This window comes from Miscanthus floridulus, chromosome 1 (genome assembly GCF_019320115.1).
Source record: "Miscanthus floridulus cultivar M001 chromosome 1, ASM1932011v1, whole genome shotgun sequence".
Lineage (NCBI taxonomy): Eukaryota > Viridiplantae > Streptophyta > Magnoliopsida > Poales > Poaceae > Miscanthus > Miscanthus floridulus.
The window spans coordinates 191,140,104-191,152,274 of record NC_089580.1 but is presented as its reverse complement, the minus strand read 5'-3'; the positions used below and the strand labels follow the sequence as shown (position 1 = coordinate 191,152,274).

At 44.8% G+C, this 12,171-nt stretch overlaps 1 pseudogene; it reads right to left on the bottom strand.

Annotated features, from left to right (window-relative positions):
- Positions 1–1,342: 1,342 nt before the first annotated feature.
- LOC136468831 (uncharacterized) lies at positions 1,343–10,586 on the bottom strand (annotated as a pseudogene).
- Between the last annotated feature and the right edge of the window lie 1,585 nt (positions 10,587–12,171).

Here is a 12,171-nt window from a genome sequence, read left to right as displayed (position 1 = left end):
GGGTGGCCGTACTCAAATACTGCCGTTTGTTAGCTTACATATCGTGGGAACACAGCTGTTGTGTTCCTCAATTAATTGCGAAAAAAAATCACCAAAATATGAAAAACACTAACATTGGAAGACAAAAAGAATAATTACTCCCTCCCAGAATAAATGCACGTCTCACTTCTTGAGAAGTCAAACTTTTCTAAATTTGACTAGAAATAGAGAAAATATTATCAATATTTGTATCTCTAAAGAAGTTTATTATAAAAATATATTTCATACTCAATCTAATGATATTTATTAGGCTTGATCAACCAGTGAATTTTGAAACACCATATAATTTATCCAGGCAACAATCCACCTCTAAGATGCTAGAATTAATTTTGCAAATCCAATCTATCGTTTCAAAAAAATTACAATCTATTATCCCGTACAACACAAGATAAAAATATATATAGATGCGCTGGACATGACGGCAAGACCTCCAACCATGTGCCCTTGGAGCGGCACCAGACACCGTACACTGTGCCGCGGCGCAACGGGCCATCGCATCAATTCATAAAGCCATGGCCAAAACAGCTTCGCAGGCTACCACCGGTGAGTCCACGTCCGACTAGACAACTACAACAAAAATAGAGAACCGAGCAGAGCTCGGGTGGCTAGCTCTGCCGGTGGGCAGGCAGCCGGCGCGAGTTCGATTCTCAGGAATCGCACTCACGTCTCTCATCGGGGTCTGTCCTAAATAAATTCTGTTGCCTCTCGCGTGGAGCTACAAAGAAAATACGACACGCCTCGTCGTCTACAGGTCTATAGACCCGGTGATTTCAAGAAAAACGCGATCCAGTGATCTGAGTATAGTTGTAGGGTTGCTTATATACGTGTGGTGTGCGTGTGTAGGGTTAGTGTGTGTTTGTACATGAGCAGATACTACCGTTATACCCAGATAAGAGGTAAAAAAAAACTACAACAAAAATACAACGAAAAGCTGAACAGTGACGACTACCAGACTACGAGCGACAACGGACAACAATAGGAGTACATGGCCCGAGACAGGCACATCCATGGGCTTACCTGAAGCCGGTTCGGCTAACTTGAAAGCCGGTTTGTTCGACTTCTTTTTTTAATTGGAATAATATTTTTCTTTCACAGGTTTGTTTGACTTCTTTTTTCAACTGGAACAATATTTTTCTTTTATAATAATTCAGTCAGAACCGTGTTTTTCAGTCAGTTTTAGTCAAAATTCAGCAAGCCGAGGGAGAGCCCATGGGGGTAAGGGGCAGAGAGCAAATCCCAGTCTTCCTTCTTACACAACAGCAAGACATAAATAAACCACCCTTGTAACCATCTGCAGGACATCCTAGGTCAGAATCATATCATCTCCATCCACTTCCATTTCAGTATCATGTTGCTTTTGCTCATCGTCCCAGGGTGGCATAGACATCCAGAATCCAGGAGGCTTCTTGTTAGAGGATCCCAGCAACACTGTCCCTGGTCGTTTCAGGTTTCCCTTCGTTCCTGCACCCAGCAAATTAAATAACCCATGTTTTAGTGAGTGCCAAAAGTTCAGCCCAATAATGCTGTGAAAAAAAAATCATTTTTTTTATCTCACCAACCTAACAGCTAGGCTGCAGCGTCCCAAGAAAGCAATGTAATAAAACGAAACAGCCCTCCAATACTGGAATTGCTCAAGAGCATTAACAAATCTACCTTGCCCCAAAACAGATGACATGTTACAGGCATCTTTTTTTTGTACTATGATTTTAAATTTCATCCTAAACAATGCATTCTAAACAACAAGAATCACTTCACTGATCCTAATAATAAATTGGAATGATAACAAATCGTCATAAATTTCACCAGCACAACTTTCCTTTTTCTTTTAGCAAAGAAAGATCCTTTATAAATCCAATTGAGTTGGCTCACTAGTGTATGTTTGAATCAGAACCCTGCAGTTTAAAGTATAATAATGTACCCTCTCCGCGCTTTGACTTTTCTGGTACATCCATTTTGTTATGCATGACTTTTTTTTGTACATCCATTTGATATTATATCTAGTTGCATAGCAAAAATGGACGTACCAAAAAAATCAGAGCGACTTATAATTTGGAACGGAGGGAATAGATTCGCTTCGTTTATTTGTTAAACCCCCCCTCCCCCCCCCCCCCCCCCCCCCCCCCCCCCCCCACACACACACACACACACACCCACCAAAAAAAAGAGTGGTTTTCTAATAGACTGGGCCAAATTGGTCCAATATGTTTTCGTGGTTCCTAAGCCAGAGGGAGGTGAGGATGAAGCCAGTTTAATCAAATGCTATCTTAGTTCCGTGTTGGTATTAAAGGGTTGTCATTAGGGAATCTCTTATCATTACTGTCTTTAGAGAAGATCAGGTCACTATGCATGGAGGTGGAGAACAAAATAGCATAAGCAAAGAACAAAATTAGAAGCAAGCATAGCAAAAGAGACAGGAGGGTAAACATTCTGTTTACTACTAGTTGAGTAAAAAAGATGATTATTCACCTTGACAACACATTGAGGTGACCAGAAATATAGTGTCAAGTAAATACTTCTTCGACCCTTACGAAAAGCAAGGGGCCAAACAAACCTTTCAAGAAAGCACTTGGACCAAATTGACTATGCAGCCACTTTAAATTAAAGTTTTTTTTTAACTTCCTCTATTAAGATAAGAGATGAGAACACAAGCATGCAAACATACTATGAACAGATATTCAACTTCACTATGATAAGGTCCATTAGGAACACAATGATGGTATCTCCGGGAAGCATGGAATCAACCACCCTTGGGGCATGCTTCTGTTATCTACCTAAAACAAATGGGACTGATGCAACACTGGTCACTGCCTCACTGGGACAACACAATCACATCTGTTGCAAACGATCGACCTTGTCTGGATTTGTGGCCTGGAGTGGACATGGCATTTAGACACCCATGACCCACTCATCAGCGAGTATATGGACTGAACTAGTTTAGCAGGCGATTTGCGATAATACTGGGACAATGCAACAACAGAACAAAAAGATTTGTAGAAGTAACCATGGGATGAGGGTTGCATTGCTCGAACATGATTACCCGGGGCTGCCGTCAGATATTTGGATATCCTACTGTGCATATAGCCAAAATCCACGCCGATAGTCCTTTCCGCAACAAACTCATCCACTCCTTGTAATGTGTTGTTGTTATGGCAGGTGGAGCCGGCTAGGGGCCACGCGGTACTGTGTGTGTGAACAGTACCGGATCAGATTAGATTAGATTGGTTTGATTTGTTAGGAAAGAGATAAATTAGATTGATTCGGTTAGTATATTACTTAGAGATCAAGTAAGTTGTCTCTATAAAAGGGATCATCGTGTATCAGTTAGAAAAGAAGCAAGAAGCAACAATTAAGTTGCTGGGAGCCAGCCGTGCCTGCCCTCCCTCCCTCGTGTGAACAGCACCCGTGCTACTGTAGCACCACGGGTACTGTAGCCCGTCCGTCGCCGCCTCTCCCTCAACTCTCTCCCTCTCAATCCTAGCAGCCACATAACAATCTGGTATCAGAGATCTCTGGTTCGATCATGTGCAGCCCTCTACCGAGTTCTTCCCACCAGCCACCGCCGCACACCCACCCGCCGCCACCAGCGTCTTCGTCGACGCTGCTGCCTCACACAGCAGGCGCACCGGCATTGGGCGCACTGGCGTCCTCAGGGGCGATTGTGCCCTCTGCTCCGGCGCCATCCGCCCTCGTCCTCACCCCAGAGCAGATGACGGCCGTAATCCTAGAATTAGGGCAGGCCATGGCGGGCGCAGCCCTAGCTGCCACCTCCTTCGCCGCCACACCAACAGCAGCTACCCTCGCCGCCGCTGCCCTCGGCCGCGACCACGGCGCTGGTCATCTCGTACCCTGTGCTGCAGTAGGGGGCCGTGGCTATGGATGGCATAGATCAGCATGGTCTTGTCGATGCCACCGCCACCGATGAGACCCTCGAGCACGCCTTGCACATGGTGGAGCTCATGCAGATCACCGACTGCAACCAGCTACGTGGCTTCGACGCGGCACCAGCGGCCGTCCACTTTGCCGAATCGGATCGGATCGATTCCACTGTGGTTGCTGCACCGCCACCCTTAATGACGTCGCCAGCAGCACCATCGGCTGCCGTAGTGGTGCCAGTGTAGTTCCACACTGCTACGCCACTTGCTGCATCGGCGCCATCACCAACAACGACGGTGTCAACTACGTCGTTGCGCTCCTCTTCCCCCGCCATGGTCACATCACCAATGAAGGCCCCAGCTGCCACAACTCCGGCAGTCTCATCACCAGCTTCGCCAACAACCCCGCCAGCACTAGTGTCACCAATGCAGGCGATCATCCATGCACCGACATTGGCGGACATGGTGCCTTTGTCGCTGCCTCTACGAGCCACAGCACCGATCCCTCGAGCAAGGCCGTGGCTGTTTGCATGCGCTTATTCTCCGCCGGCTCAGCAGCAGGCCTTCAAAGCTCCATCGATCGCTTGGAGTATGCCTCCAGCATAGCCCCGCTCTGCTGCACTCATAGCGAGGGTGGCTGCTCGTGGAGGGCACCATCGACTCCACGTGCAGGCGCTCCATGGATTCGAGCTGGGCGGATTCGATTCTAGGTAGATTTGATGGAGCAGCCAAGTTTGGTACCTCGAGGAGAAAGGTATGGATCGTGCACCACTACAGAAGCAGATCCCATGGGACGGAGTTGATTTTGGGGCGCCGTATGCCTTCTGCCTCGACTACAACTGCATCATTGGTCTCCTTCAGTAGGTCTGCCATGGCGATCTTCTCTAGACCACAAGGTCTTCCGCTCCAGCAATCGCCACAGCTCAAGGACGAGCTGTCTTCGAGGGGTGGAGTAGTGTTATGGCAGGTGGAGCCGGCCAGGGGCCCACGCGGCACTGTGCGTGTGAACAGTACCAGGTCAGATTAGATTAGATTGGTTTGGTTTGTTAGGAAAGAGATAAATTAGATTGATTCAGTTAGGATATTACTTAGGGGTCAAGTAAGTTGTCTTTATAAAAGGGACCATCGTGTATCAGTTAGAAAAGAAGCAAGAAGCAACAATTAAGTTGCTGGCTTCCCTTAGGAGCCAGCCATACCTGCCCTCTCTCCCTCGCATGAACAACACCTGCGCTACTGTAGCACCACGGGTACTGTAGCTCGTCCGTCACCGCCTCTCCCTCAGCTCTCTCCCTCTCAATCCTAGCAGCCACATAACAGTTGTTCTTCATGTCCACAACAATCACCCAAGCCTTGCCATCCATGCTCTTCGCCTTGGTCATGAAGTAAACAAGATCATCAACATCACTCAAACTGAGTGTGGGTTGACATACGAAGAGTCCCTTGAATGGTTTCAGTCATGCCACTATGGTCCAGCATCTCAGGCAATAGCTTAAAATGTGGGCTGCTATCAATTGGGATATCAGAAGACTATTGCTTATAGCCTAGTTTCCAACAGTCCTCAGCACAACCAGCATCCACCAGTCTTGTCCATATCCTAGACATCCAACCATCCCTGAAGTAGCAACCCCTAAAGGTTGGGTGAGGCTTCCAGTGAACCTACAACTCAACGTATTTAATGGTGCGACCTTGTTGGACTATGGCGATGTCACGAGCGAGCTGTGCGTCACCCCTATTCACCTTGCCTAGAAGGAGTGGCAGCGGCAAAGTTACATAACGAATAGGAGGGGTGGTTTTGCCTCATTGAAGCTTGAGCACATCATAGAAGAGGATACCCCGCCAGAGGTCAACGAAGCCCATGGTGCCAGAATCTCCTCCAATTGAGATGACCTTGCTGTTGTAATGATCAAAGTGGCAGCCATATTGGCATCGATGTTGGTTTTCGTCCACTAAGATTTTGTGGGTAATCCAGATGGTTGGAGAATTGGAGTTGTATAGACAAATGACAAACTCTCTAGGGGCCACAGAATTGGGCGCCCTACAGAGTGCGGCGACAATATAGAAATCGCCTGTGGTGTCACGGTGGGGGCACAACGTGTTGTAGCGCCGTTGGTGGTAGGCGCCACAGTGCAGAATGCCAACTTGATCTGAATCAAGTCATAGGGGCTATGGAGCTTCGGCAGCCGTGGGAGCCACTTGAGTGATGGCCCCCTGCCTGTGGCCTCATTAGTAGCCTAGTAGATGTAGTAGTCCGCATCCTTGAAGATGTCCCAATGTTTAGAACTGACGATGATGCGAAGGAGGATGACGTCCTCCTCCATGGCGAGGATGTGCGGCTCCAACGGGAACATGGTGTCTGCCATTCCAGGGCATAAGACGCACAGGTGGGAGACACGCGGTGGGCGGGCGAGGTAGAGGGTGACCTGGATCTGCTCCCCACGCCATGTCTTAGAGAAGGCAGTTGTGTTGTTGTGGAGTTCAGTGACATAGGCCTGGCTATCGAGGAGCACCCACTGGATTTTGCCACCTTCTTCGTTCTATAGTTGTCCATTGGCCTGGCCTAGACATGGGCCAGGCACGACCCGCAGTGGGTTGGGCCGACATGGCACGGCACACCATGCCTCCCGTGCCATGGCTCCACGGGCCTCGTGCCTGGCCTTTGGTCCAAGCACGGCACTACAGGCCAAAATTCATGCCGTGCCAGCTCACGGCCTAGTGACCTTAACACACTTTAAAATGTTGCTCCCATCACGCTCTTCTCAATTTTCACAGTTGCACAGATTCATTCACACTCATTCACAAGCCATTAGCCAAACTCATTCACAATCACAAATATAACATTCTAAACTTATCACAGATTCTAAGTTATAACTTTTAACCAAAAGCACCAAAGGAGAAAAGACAATTAAGATAAATGAGCTATTTGTGCAATGCTGTCTCATTAAAAACTTTTCTAAGTAAACCTTACCCTTATGAGAAACCCTAGAAAGAAAAAAAATAGTGCAGCACAACTCTTAATCAAGTCTTAAACCATTGTTCAAAGGTCTCAGATATAGATACAGATAACAGATCATTCTCAAGTCTCAAACTCTCACAACTCTCAAGTCTCACACAGTCTGTACCAGCAGAAGCCATAGGTGTAGATGTGTTAGCCCTAGATGTGCCAACAGAAGCAGCCCTAGATACATCTTTATCAAGATAGAGATTCTTGAAGGAGTCTTCCAATTCTTGGTTGTCAACAGCATGCTGCAACCTTTTTTCTCCTAACTCCTAACCCTTTATGCAAGCCAGCATCTCCACAGTTTCAGCCAACAAGTGTCGTCGCTGCTCTTCAATTATCCTTCCTGTCAAACTAAAACATGATTCTGAAGAGACAATAAAAATAGGAACAGACATAATATCTCTAGCCATTATAGAAAGTACTGGAAATGTTAGTTTATGGTCATGCCACCAGAGAAGTAAATTAAAATCATCCTCATATGCAGTGACATTGTCACTGTCTAGATAAGCTAAGAGCTCACAAGCAGCAGCAGAAGCAGATAGAGATGGAGTGGGGGTAGAGGCAGGGGAAGGATCAACAACACCAGATGATCTAGGGCCTCCAAAGATTCTTTCCCATGCCTATTTTTTCTTATCCATATACCTTGTAGGCTATGCCGCCCTTTGAGACCTAACTGCACCAAACTTTCTCTCATATTTGTTAAACAACTTGTAAATTTCAGTTTTCACATTAGCATAATAAGAACTGTAGTCAGAACCGATGTTCTCTTTAAGTATTTGAAGAACATTAAATAAACCTCTCAACTTAGCTCTAGGACCAAGAACGAATGTAAATGAATATAGCAGAGGTATATCATGCTAGTATTTAAGTAATTTAAGCTTCATAGGACATACAAAAGCTATTAGATTTTGATCTTTTTCACTGCATACAAATGAGAAGCAATATCTAGCAGATGGTGCAGAATAAGTGGACTAGTTGGATAGTAAACACCAGAAAGAACAACAATGGATTCATAAAAAATTTCTAGGAACTCCAATATCTTTTCAGCAATATACCAATGCCTTGCAATAAACAATGTTGACCCATAATTGGTATTAATGAACACAGAAAAAATATCCTTATATGGAAGCAAGTGTTTAAGCATAAGGTATGTATCATTCCATTTAACATCCATATCTAAGCCAAACTTTCTAGGTCTAACACCCTAAGCAGTGCAGTAGTTCTTGAACATAGTAATTCTTTGATTAGAAAAAATTAAGAAGTTAATAGTAGTTCTAAAATCTTTTGTGTAAGGTTTGAACCTTTTTAAACCATATTTTACAATCAGATTAATGATATAACAAGCACAATGTTGATGCACAAGACTATAGTTACGCTTATTAGGATCTGAAGGATCAGGTGCAGGATCAGAACCCAAATAACCAGCAAACTTAGGTGTTAAAGTTTCCATAGGCTTAGCATTAGAAGAAGCATTGTCTAGAGTTACAGAAACAACCTTGTCAATCAAACCAAACTCTTGAACCACACAAGTAACTCTTTCAGCAATATTTTCATCAGTATATTTCACCTCAATCAACCAAAGACCAATTACCTTTTTCTATAACTCCCAATTAGCACTCACATAATGAGCCACAACACTAATGTAGTCCTCCTTAGCATTACCAGACCAAATGTCTGATGTCAGAGCAATAGAGGAAGCAGCAGACAACACAGAGTTCTTAAGAATATTATGACGTTTAGTAAACATCTTGCTAAGATCTCTAGTGGTGGTCTGTCTAGATACCTTAACAAACCTAGGGTTATGAGCACGAACAATGTACTCTTTTTGGGCCTATGTCTCATCAATACCTAACAGCATATCAAGCCTAGCAATCAAGCAACACAACTCAGATCTAGCAATATCAGGTTTATAGTTGCAGTTATGCACAGAACCATCAGAATTGTAAGCAAGCCTAGACTCAACCCTAGCACGTTGATCAATTTTCTGCCTACAAGTGGCCAGTGCCTCTTCAAGTGGCCAGTGCTAGTATTAGATCTAGCAGACAAGGTTTGCTTATATATTTTATAAGTAGCTTTAGTGCAAATCTTCCTACCATTCATAGTCTTATATATCTCATCAAAATCAGCCCACACAGGTGATTTACGCTTACCAACATTAGAGTTACCAGCAACAGATGAAGCAGAGCTATTGGAGTTGGAGCCCAGTGGGTTCCTAGTCATCATCATGTGGCAGAACTGTCCGAAATAACATACCTTCGGAGGCGCTCGTCTTCTACCAGACACTAAGCATCCCGAAAGTTGGCTATATCGGACAGTTCTGTCGAGCACACCCCAAGGGAGAACTTGAACAATCCACATTTTTTCTCCAAGATCTAATAATGAGAACGAGTTTACAATTCTTAGTCCATTTCATACAACAAGAGTTCTCGGAAATACATTATTACAATGCCAAGTTTAGAGTGTGAAATTTTAAACAGTGTAATTATAATAAACATCTAATGATAAGATACAAGGATCCATCTGTGCCCACCAGAAGAATCCTCCATACAACAGCTACTCCTCAAGCTATACCTAGAACAGGGGTAAATAAACCCTGAGTACACATACTCGCAAGACTTACCCGACTAGTGGAAATAATTTTCTGACTCCAAGGGATATGATAAGCTTTATGGTTTTCTAGGTTTCCTTTTTGCAAAAAGCAACCCTAGTAGTGAATCCTTATGTATGTGTTTTATTAGCAGTCATGATTAGTTCATTAGCTAACCATTCTATGTAAGCACCTGTTCTACTTTTAAGAAAGAGTTGAGCAATTAAATCCATTTCACCACCTTTTATCTTCTAATTCTTACTACGGTGCTAGATCGTAGACAAGTCGTACCGTATTACATAGTGATTCATGAACCAATATAGCCTAGTTGGGTGCCCCGAAACACATGCCCCGCTTATACCCCAGGCACAAGCAGGACTAACCCACCACTCTCTTATCAAGTGGTCTAGGTCTCCATCCAAACTTGGACTCCAAGCCCCCACACCTGAGTCCTAAACTTAGTGTGGTGCTTAGACCTCCACCATCCATGCCTCAAATCAGTCGGTCTGGAAAGAGCTGGAACGCATGACAAAAGAGCATCGAGCCTTCCCTGCTACCATAAACAAGTATGTGCTCAGGATAATAAGTCTGTGACTTGACTAGAATCCAATGCAACGGTCGATCCTTAACTGATACGGACAGGGAAAATAGTGTAACCAAGCTATGCTTCGTTGGCTGCGAGACACAACCTCTTACACCCACCAATATCCATACCATATCCCTGCCCGGTCTCTATTTCCTTTCACCATTTTATCATGAGAGTGATAATAATAATCACCTATTGTGAGTAACGACAGGTTACTCACGCTACCGATAGCCTAAGCATAGCAGCTACTCGACCTATGCTAGTAGGACTCATAGGTAGGTTATCTATGCATGTAGTTTCAATATAAATCCTATAATGTAAATACACATCACATATATATATCCAGTGATGATTCAAAATAAGGGTTATGCACCGGGGCTTGCCTTGGGCAGGCACGGTATCAGCTCAGTCAGTCAGTGGTGGCTCCGGGACCTCCTCCTGTATGAGGATCTCCTCCTCGTACTCCTCAATCACCTCCTCGAACTCATAGTCTCTGATGGTCATGATCTCTGCCAACTCGTTCTCTACATGCATGCGATGATGATGCAACACTTAATATTTTAGCGACAGCAGCTCCTAAATTAAGAATACACATGGTAAACTACTAAGCTAGCTCTAATGACTAAGATACTAAGCTAACTATCATCTTCATCAAGTAAAGTGTTGGGTTCAACTAACAAACACCTAGCTTTACAAATAAAGGATATATCTTTATTTCTACTAATAATTTAATGTATTGTTGAAATAGATAGCATTTAACTACCCTTATGTTAAGTCTATTCTAAAGCTACAAAAATAATAGTGAGCGCATAATAATACCATGAAGCTACTATAAAATTTTCAAAGCTACAAATATCACCATATTGTCACAAAAAATCCTATAATATTTAACTTAATAATATTAAGCACTCTCAAATGATTTAATAGTTCCTGGTATCAGCATATATATATATATATATATATATATATATATATATATATATATATATATATATATATATATGAACTAAATACACCAATAGATATAGCACAATTTTAGGAACTAATAAAATTAGTTTCACAATTTTTAGATACCTACATGATTTTATATGATTTACCAAAATTTACCTTAGAATTAAAATAAAAAGCTGTTTCTATTCTCCACGAAAAAGATAAACTCATTTCGGCCCAACGCGACCCACGCAGCGCAACGCGTGCGAGCGCATGGCGGCCCATAGCTAAGGCACAGCCCACGCGCGGATGTGGCCCACGGTGAGGAAGCCCGGGCGTGTCGGCACTCTTGCAAAAATGCCCCTAGACTATGAGAAAACAACACGTAGTCCATGTTACTATTTCTATAAACAACGACTTTGCAACGGAACCCTCGTATCTTTCTCCTCTTTACAACGGCAAGGTCCTTGGCCATCCCCGCGCGCTTCAGCATGGCGAGCGGTGGCACTGGCACTTACGTCGGCCACACAGGACCCCTGCTGACCTATCTACGAGGCCAATGCTCACCTATGGTTCGACGTGAGATGATGGGCGGTGGTTGCACGAGCCGAGATGCCATAGAGGGACCTCTCCACGACGATGGGCACCCTACGGTAATGGTGACAGCGTTCAAGCGAGCCATAGAATAATAAGGCAGTAGGGGTAGCGGGTGAGCAAAGACCACTCACCAGTGACCTTACCGAGAAGCCGGCTCGGCCAGAGACGATCCGAGTGAGGCTGGCCACGTGCACGCTGCGAGGTGAATGATGGACCACAAAGGCACGACCGCATCAACGGCGAGGAGGCAGCACTAGAGTTGCGACTAGCGTGCGCACGACAAAGAGGGAGCCAAGGCTAGCTAGTGGTGCAGAGGAATTGGCATGGGATGAAGTGGTGGAGACTGGCCATGACGCGGGCGGCGATGGGCCTTAACGACATGGCGACGGGCAAAGCTCCAAAATTAGAGCTCGGCATGACGTGAGTCAAGGTGGGGTGGGGTCAGCTAGAGAGGGGGGCGAAGGTGGAGATGCAAGCACTAGGAATTGATGAGAGGTGTTCACTCTCTGGCTTCATCGTGACATGATGCGACGGTGGCGGAAAATAGAGGGAGAAAGAGGGA